The sequence below is a fragment of the Cricetulus griseus genome (genome assembly GCF_003668045.3).
Source record: "Cricetulus griseus strain 17A/GY chromosome 1 unlocalized genomic scaffold, alternate assembly CriGri-PICRH-1.0 chr1_0, whole genome shotgun sequence".
Taxonomy (NCBI): domain Eukaryota; kingdom Metazoa; phylum Chordata; class Mammalia; order Rodentia; family Cricetidae; genus Cricetulus; species Cricetulus griseus.
Window position 1 is genome coordinate 74,406,274 of NW_023276806.1, and position 9,984 is coordinate 74,416,257.

Genomic DNA, 9,984 nt, shown 5'->3' on the forward strand with positions numbered 1-9,984 from the left:
AAACTGTCTGAATAGCAATGGATCTCTGCCACTCTGGGAATGATGGGTAAATGACTGTTTACACCACAAACATGAGAATGAAGAGAGACAGTGAAAATCCCTTCCAATGATCTGTTAATGAAGGCAGGACTTTGCTGGGTAACTCACAGACATGCTGCATTCTTGGATCACCATCCTGTCTGTGGGTGCTGGTTCCATCAGCGTCTACTTGGTGTTATAATCCAGAACATAGAATGAAGTTTGTACAGAGGAAATTATCACCCAAATGTATAACTTATTAATGAGCAGGAGAAGAAATAAATACTTTGTTGACTGAAGGAAGGAACTCAGACTCACCTTGCGGAATTCAAAGACATGGAGTCCCTGCTAGAGAAAGTAAATGTCACGGTTGCTAACTGAATGTTTAAAAGGTCAGTTCATTACTTTCAGCCAAAAATTACTTTTACTTTAACATCAGCTCTTAACATTGCCAGCCCTTCTTAGCTCAAAATAATTTAGTAATTATTCCCGATAAAATCCATCCCCAGAGAGCAAGTCACCACCCCTTACAATGTGTGTGTGATATAATGTATACATTCATTCACAAGTACACATGTGTAGTCATGGTTCCAAATTTGGAGAACATTCTAGAGTTGCCAAAAATAAAGGTTTTAGCTTCTCAGTTTAAAGGGAGCACATTTGTTGGGCTTCACAGCTATAGTTTTGTTCCTAAAATACCATTACTTAAATTCATTTTAATCAGAAGTGTTTTGTTTTGACCCTATTTTAGTGCATTTCCAGGAGACAAAAGAACACAGCAAATGCATTGATTTGATTCTTTAAGAAAACAACCAGCCCTTGTGCAAGCCGCACTTCATTTCCATGGTGTCTGCACCCTTAATATAAAAATCGTGTTTGGCAAGGTGCCTCTTTCCCATTCCCTCCTGATACTGAATTACTTGGCTGTGCTGAGAAACAGTAGCAGCCCACACCTGCCTGGGCTTAAACTTCACCGATGCTCTGATGAGCGATGTGGTCCTAGACCCCTTGGCATGACATGCTTCCTGTGATGAGGAGTTAATGATAGTATGTGTCTTGAAGTCTGTTGTCCAGGGTAATTAAATCTGTAAGTATGTCACAAATGTCTTGTTGCCTGACAAACACTCTATACTTGTTTGCTATAGTTATCACATGTTCATCAAGGGGAAACAGAGTTTATAGACAGGAAAAGGGGGGTACTTATCAAAACTACTGTCCTTACTGATCTCATCTCAATTTGTCCCAGCCTAACCATTGAATTGCTAACACAGACAATATTTGATAATGACTTTTACCCATTTTAGTTTTTACTTGAAATGTCATTAAATTAGGTTGCTATGACAACTTCTGAATAAATGTATATGACAGAAAACCTATTTTTCTTCTTTAGATATATTTTAGAATTGTATGGTGAGCAGCCTTTAATTGTTTTTTGTGAGTTTGCCAATGCATATGCAGAATTTAAACAGGAAGGAAGGAAATTGCAAGTAAAAAACTGGTAAAAGAAAAAAAGTGTGTGGGGGGGTCTTATTCCACCACCAAGCAATGACTGCAATGTTAGTAAAAGTATTCTTGGGGAAAACCGCTTTTCTAAAACAGTTACCAAACAATTTACTGTACGTGGTTATGTTATAGGGGCAGATATGAGTCCTGGGGCACTTGGCTGGCATTTGCCAGGTTATCTGTCTTTTGGAGCAGGGACATGTGGTTGTTAGGAAGGGAAACAAACACTCCCTTTGGAGTGGTCGGGTGACCCAAGTCAAAAGTGCAAATAGTGCTAGCCAGAGCTGCAGGGCCCTTTCTAACTGTGGACATAGCTCCAGTTTCTTGCAGGCTTCTCGAATTGTGTGCAGCCTAGTGGGGAAGGGCTTCCAATCCTTTCTGCCCCTGGTATGTTCATCCTGGTGTAGATTTGCTGTTGGTTGGTTTGCTTTTGTCTCTGCTATCTGACAATTAACCAAAAGGAGCAATCTTGCCATTTCCATGTTGTTTGCTCACCCTTAGAGGTGAGGTTTTGATTTCCCTTCCTTTCTGCTGTTTGGGGCTTTCCTAGTATTGCTTTCTACTGCAACTTGATAAAAATGACAACCATGTTTGTACCAAAGAGCTCCTGCCATCTTGTGTCCAGAGAGGAAACTGCAAGAAGTAAAAGGAGCCACCCAAAAATGATTATCTTCAGATTGGGGACCTGCAGAACAGAAAATAAGGAATTGGAGTTAGCATATATAGCATTACCTTTGAGCTACCGATGGGTCTCCATGCCTCTTTAACTCCACTTAGTATGAATTTATGATTTTAGCACATCTTTTAGTGCTAAAAGTCATTGAACTGAAAAAAGTACGTTGTACAACTGTATGTCTAGCATTATACCCTCAAAGAAAATTGCTACTGATCAAAGTGACCTATGTGTATATTTACATAAAACAATAAAAACTGCTGCGTCAGTCTCACAGAGGTTGTGTTTAGGGCAGAGAAGGAGACCATCATGCCATGCTGGGGCAGGCTGGAAAGATGCTTGTGATATGCAGTCACGTGAACCTACTTAGTATTTGGTTGTTATTTATGACCCTTTTTTATTCTATGACACATTTTTTATTTTCCTTTTTTGCTTTTGTAAATTTTACCTTGATATGTAAACAATTTAAAAGAACTGGAGCTAGAGGACACAGGACTTCTCTTGGGTATAGACAATGGAGTTGAGTCTTTGGATTGGAAATAAGCAAATGTGAACAAAGAAAAAAATAGCCCCGACGTATGGGTGGAGTCAGTCCGTCATATGCAAGGTTACTTTCTACACCTGGTCCCGTAGCCCTTTAGTTCCAAATAAACACACTGAGGCTTATATTAATTATAAACTATTTGGCCCATAGTTCAAGCTTCTTATTGGCTAGCTCTGTCTTAATTATTAACCCATTTCTGTTAATCTGTGTATCTCTGCATGGTCTTGGCTTACCTGTGAGGCCTGAGTGTCTCGCTTTCTTGGCAGCTACATGGGGTCTCCCTCAAGACCCACTCTTTGCATTCCTCCTCCCAGAATTCTCCTAGTCTGGTAACCCCACCTACACTTCCTGCCTGGCTACATCCTGCCTGTCCATTGGCCGAAACAGCTTTACTAATCAACCAATGAGAGAAACATGTATTCACAGACTACAGAAAGACATCTCCCATCAGCACTAGAAAAATCTCTTTTTTAACAACACGCCCCACTCAGAATAGGTGAACATTTTCCTGTGTGATTTCTAAGTTCCCGTGGACCTTCCCGCTCCGCCTGAGTTCACATTTCACCCAGACCCTGCCTGCCATGCTTTCAAGTATCTCAAATGTGCAAATGCATTTGAGATCCACCTTTTACATCAGCACTGTGCTGCAGATAAGAATCTCCGGCACCACAGGCTTCCGGTCTTCAAACCCTTCGTAGCCTTCCCTGGGGACATGGGCATCCTGATTTCACTAGACATTCCTTGTAATTTCCCCTCACTAAATAGTCAATAAGTCATTAAGAGATCAAGAAAGTTTACAATATCAGGTGTAATAGTTTGCTCAAAATAGTTACACCCAATTAATACAGTATCTGAGATCTATTAGAATGGCAAACTTTGAATCCTCTTTAGTCATCACAGAGCAAAAGTGGTCCAGAAAGATGACTGAAGAGGGCAAATAAAGGTGCTTGCTGAAAAGCCCGCCAAGCCTGAGTCTGATTCTGCAGACTAACAGGGTAGAGGGAAAGAATAAACTCCCACAAACGAATACCCTTCAACCATGAGAAGTGTTCAGATGAGAAATGGACATAAGTTCATGTCCATAAATAAGAGAAAAAATAAGCAAATTATGATATGCTTATGAACTATGATGGGATACTTATTAAAAGCAAGGGATAAGCCACCAACACATGCAATGAAGTATTTGATCTTGAAAACAATTAGGCAGAAAGAGGGGGAAAATTCCCCAATGCTTATCAGGCTGGACATCATTCCCTTGTGTAAACTACAAGGAGTCACCAGGGAGCTACAGAGTTGGCTCAGCTCTGGCTGCTCCTCCAGAGGTCCTGAGTTCAATTCCCAGCACCGACAAGGCAGCTCACAACTGTCTGTAATTGTAGTCTCACCCAACTGAGTGCTCTCTTCTTGTGTGCAGACATACATGCAGACAAAGCATCCACATTCATAAAATACATAAATAAATCAAACTTTAAAAAATAAGAATCCCAGGGCCTTGATACAAGTTCAAAGTAAAGTCAGGCTAAGCTAAGATTTTCTACTCAACTATTATTTACCACTCACTAAACGTTGGGTGTGTCACTCTCTTGATAAAATGGGCATCTGCTGACAAGATGTCCTAACCCTGAAAAAGGACAGCTTGGGTTGCAGCCTGATGCCTTGCCACTTGCAGTCACTGTAAAAGATGGAGAAGTTTATAAAACTGAAGTGTCTGTAAGATGAGTCATCCAGCTTTAATGGCTGTGAGAAATTCAATCAAATGATTAAAGGCAGTTACTCTCACTATATAAGGTACCTGGTTGCCTTTAATCTTTAATGATTATTAATCTTGTATTCATCTGGACAATGCAGTTTCACACACTTCGCCACCAGAGGGCAGTGTATGTCTGGTTGATAATTTGGGATCCTCTCACAAACCGAATGCCCCCACGGCCCCACCACCACCACCACCACCACCACCACCGTCTCCTTCACCTACCTTCCTTCATGTATTTCACCTCTAAACTACTGTGCCAAGAGCATGCAGATGTTTAAGTCACTATTGTATCATATATGTCCTCATCGTGCCTCGAACTCTCTCATATCTTTCTCGGTGATTGCTTTCATAATTCTTTTCTTGGTATTTGGACTTCATCATTTAGTTTCCTAAAATGGGAAGACATCACAGATCAATTTGTTTTAGAAGTATTTAAGTGCAAAGTGTGCCCTTGTCCTAGAGCATCCAGGACACAAGAATGTCCACAGTGAATGCCACCAACACCAGGGACACAACTAAACCACACTGTTCTCTGACCTCGTGACAAAGCATCCTTACTGACTCATCAGGCTGCGTGGCCTCAGTTTTCTCTAAGATGCACTAGTAATTCTTTAGCCTAATTAGACGCTTCAGGTCACAGAGACCTGGAACGATTTGCCCTGTTATTTTTGAAGGCCTTTTTCCAATAAGAGGCTGAAATGCTTTCCCAGTGGACTCATTAAGTCAGGCACTTGCTGTAACTACATGTCCAGTGGATGTGGAATCTTACAGACTACTCTGGCTGGCAGACTGGGCTAAGAAGGTATGCTGGCCATCCCTTTTTCCTGGGTATGGAATTATACTGGCCAAAGGTGATATTTGGGCATGAGACTGTTGATTTCAGTTCTGAAACACCTAGTGGAAAATCACAACACAAATTCTACTGAAAACAGGAAGTTGGATATGTCTGACATCTCAAATCATAAGCCAAGATGCTTTGCAGAATTGCCTCATTTACAGGCTTAGAATCCTGCCCCACATTTAGGTCACTTTACTCCATAGAGCTTCTGAAACTTAAACTGATAGTCCATATCTACCGTCTTCCAATACATTTGTTCTTGTCAACATGAGAATGAAACATTTCCTAACCACGAGGCAAGGAACATAAAACCAATCTCACTGTATTCTGCTAGGTCTGTGTGCATCTTGGGGGAGGTGGGAATCAAAGAGAAGTATCGGTTTGTACACTTGCCTACCAGAAGGACTTTCTGCAGGCCGCACATGCCACACTGGTTCTTCTAAATGTATCTCTTTTCCATGGCTGTTGCAAATATTGTAGGTGTCCAGTCACCTAGGACTATAATACTGAATGAGATGAATTTTTCTGCCTGAAAAAGATGTTTCAAGACTCCAGATCCAAGAGTGAAAATGTAATTTTTCTCAGATTGTGTGCAGTCCTCCCTGGCTCTATTGTTTAGCTCCCTTGCTCTGCTCATCCAAGCCAACTGTCTAGAACGAGCTTTGAGAAGCCCATCAGGGATAAAGTGCCCCATTCCTGGGCAATCCCCTTGTCTACAAGAGCACATCAGCAAAATTGCTCTACATATGAGTTGGGGCTCAAAACCATCTTGAAGAAAACCCTTCAGAGGATGAGAGCCTGCCACATTTTAAATGATTCTTATGCCATCCATCAGTCCCATGTGGAATGGACATCAATTTTATTAAATTAGGTTTGCTTGTTATTTCAACAAGCAAGCTTGTCTTCAAAACAATAGAAAAGACACTGTCTGAAAGTTAAGTACCTCTTCTCATTCTCTCCCCGTCTCTCAATTTCTATTGTCTCCTACAGTCTTAGAGATTGCTTGCAGTATTTCACTACTCAAATGAAAGGGCATCATTGCCATCTCTGTGTGTTTATCTTACATACTTGACATGAATGTTTACAACACTTTCCTAGACGTCTTGAAATAGGTACACATTTAACATTTTGATGTTAAATTTGATGCCATCAACACGCTCTACAAAAAGTTGTAATTAAACGTCAAACTAACCTTGACTCACACTCCAGCCAAAATGATTTTTACGTGACTTCCCAGTGTGACAAGTGTAACTGGCCCATGTGTGGTGCATGTGCACCTTTGTACCTGTGAGCAAATGTCAACCATACTTTCCCCGGGTTCAGCCCCTCTGCTTCCTTTTCTGAAACTTTCTTCCTATTTATATATCTCAATAATTGATTCTAAGGAGTTTTGGAATTTATACCTACAATTTGTTAAGAACAATCCGTTAGTCTACAGTGTAATCTGTGTTCATTGGTAAATATTTATTCATTTTGTTTGATGATTTTCATGCATCACATCCCATATGATCCTGCTTTATTCCATTGTTGGTGATACTGAGTTTGATAATTGGATTAAGGCCCTTTCCATCAGATTTACAGTCCTTTTTATTGTTTTAACTATGATACAACTCTCCAACAACTTTCACCTAATGACTTTAGCCCTTAGTGGGGACTTTGCTTAAATAAATGATTACATCAACAATTGCAAAGGGGACTTATATGATTATGTCACTAATTATATATCATTATCCTTTATTATTCTACAAAATAACTTTTCCCTATGCCCCCCATTTTCTATGGAAGTAAATTTCTGCAGTAAATTTCGGGAGTAAATTTCTGCAGCGTGGCCAGCAGGAGCTCCCCAGTGTTTCCAGCAGTCTTTATGCCTTGCTTTGTGAGACAACACACCTTGCACTTTCTCTCGCCCAAACTTGTAATCAATCCCTAGTTTCAAAAGATTAGTTCCTTTCACTTAGAACTGATTCCTAAGACTGAGAATTGTCCAATTGTCTTGTTTTCTAGAAACGTCGTTTTACTTGTCCATCTTTAGGTGCCATTTATTTGCTGTGTTTTGTCTTTATTGATGCTTTCTGACATTTAAATGGATGTCACATAATGTACATCCATGAGTTCCATGTGCTTCATTGGATTCTTTTTCTGAGGTCTGAATTTTCTCAAATACTGTTATGGGAGAGTCTGAGGTCAGAAATTCAGTTTTAGTTCTGGTAGTATCTTCCAGAATCATTTTCCAGTGTGTCTATATGTTCCAGGCCCAGTGAGTTGTCTCTTTTTATCTTCAGGGAGAACAGACCTCCTTCTTCTGCTGCCAAGGGAAAGACAAAACTCAAGGAGAAAGCATGACTCTCTTTACTCCTCGTTGGTTGTTACTCTGCTCTGACTCGGCTCATATGCCCACACTTTTCTGCTCCTCTACAGCAAACAGCAGGCCACTGTGTTACCAGGTGTCCCTGCTGCTGCCCACCTAATTCTCATCTTTCCCCTAAGACTGTCAGTTAAAGCTGTGCAGCAAACAGCATGAGACCCTCATTGAGGAAGAAAAACTGTGAAATCAGAAAAGTGAGTGCTGTGGAACAATTCTTTTGGATACTACTAATATGTATTAATAGAATTGGCTAATAAAAGCTGATTGGCCAATAGCCAGCAAAAAGTATAAGTGGGGTCTATACCCCCTGAGGTTATAGGAAGAAAGAAGGTGGAGTCAGAGAATTGAGAGGAGATGTGGAGAGTATACCATGCTAATAAAGGTACTGTCACATGGCAGAGTGTAAATAAGAAATATGGGTTAATTTTAAATATAGGAGTTAGTTGGTAATAAGCCTGAGCTATTGGTCACAATTTACAATTCATATAAGCCTCTGTGTGGTCATTTGGAAGCAGCTCCCAGGGTGGGAAAACTCCTCCTACAAGTGAATCTCCTGTTGAAAGAGGAACTTGCTTCACCTTTAAACATTGTGTTTTCTTAAAATGAATAGCTTTGGGATTTTCGATAAGTTACTATGTGGAGCTTTCCCTGGGGTCATCCTCTGATCCAATTCCCTCATCTTATCTTGAACTTAAACACACACACCCCCACACCCACAGAGAAAGCACCCAAGAACTAACAGTCTGTCTGTTAAAACCCATCAAGCTTTAGAATGAAGTGTTTTATGGGAACTTGAATTATTATACAAAATTGGGGACTGTCCCACCTTTCCAAAGGCTCTTAAGTATCTTTCAGGAATCTTTCTGGAATAAGCACTCAGTGAGAATGGAGTAGAGAAGATGTCATCCGTGGACTGAAGCCAGGACAGCTTCTGAAAGGGTCCAGTTTGCATTCTCATTTTATACTCTAAAACCACAAGGTACCATGGGCAAGCAAGCAAGATTTTATAGAAGTGTAAGTGGCAGTCAACTTGTTGCTAAGGGCAACAACCCATTGTTTCAGCTATGCCTCCAGGTTATTCTGTTCCAGGTAGCAAGTGAAGTCATGCTGAGCAAATAGGCAACACAAGCAGTGTTTAAGTAAATCACTAAATAAGTCAATATTTAATCATTGGACTTTTCTACTTTATTCTATTTCGGGCATTTGCAGAGGCAAGAACATTGAAATGCGGGCCAACCGGTAACTTCTTGGCTTCACTGTGGCACACCTCACCTGTTAGCAATGTCTCTTTTGATTTCAAGGGATATAAACCAACTTGACATAAACAGATATTATACAGTGCATGCATTTGTTGTCTCACAGTTGTAAGAAAAACACTTGAAAGCAGCAACCTTGAAAAAGATGGTTTTCCTTTGGCTCATAGTTCCAAGGTACAGTCAGTCCATTATGGCCAGCAAGTTGGAAGTTTTGGTGGCAGAAGCTGTAGGGAGCTGGTCACATAACAGGAATTACTGTTGTGGTAGAAGCATGACTTGGGGTATACTTGCTTCTGTAACAAAGTTCTCTAGGATATATCTTTATCTTATGAAAACACCAATCAGATTATTCATGTTTATTTTATTTTTTAACTATAGAATCTTGCACACGTCATTGCACACATTATATATTCAATAAAGAGCTACTGAATGATTCTCTTTGCTTTCCTTTTGTTTTGATATTGTAAACCAGGATGCAGTGAAACCACTGAACTGGACTGCTCCATGAGTAGAAGGAAAAATTAATTGGAGATCAAATAGGCTGTCTCTGGGGCATGGGAGGGTGCAGAGAGAAGAGCAAAATGGCAGAAAAGAAAGTAGATTTTATGGGACAGTCAACAGGGTAGGGATGCTGTTTGGATTGACCAGGAACCAGATGTCCTTGCCCAAATGGCTGACCTTTGGGGCAGATTAAAGGAGATGACTGGTGATTCAAGGGAGGTTCCTAGTAACTAGGAACCCACCTTTAGACTTCTATTTACCCAATAACAACACAGTTTATCCAGCCACCGTCTTTCTGTTTAGGACATTGTCATTAGCACTGGCATTTTCCGGACTTCTTTAGACCTAACATTCCAGCCTTTTGTTGACGATTGGGGTGAATGCATGTCCACTGGCTACTTCCTGTTGGTTGGGGGCTTGAGAAGAGGGAAATCTGGAATGGTGATCCAAAGCAGAGGCTCAAGTAAGCAGGTGATGGCAGGAGACCTTAGGAAATTCCATCGGAAGCATCTGGTTTACTGACCATGGTCAGG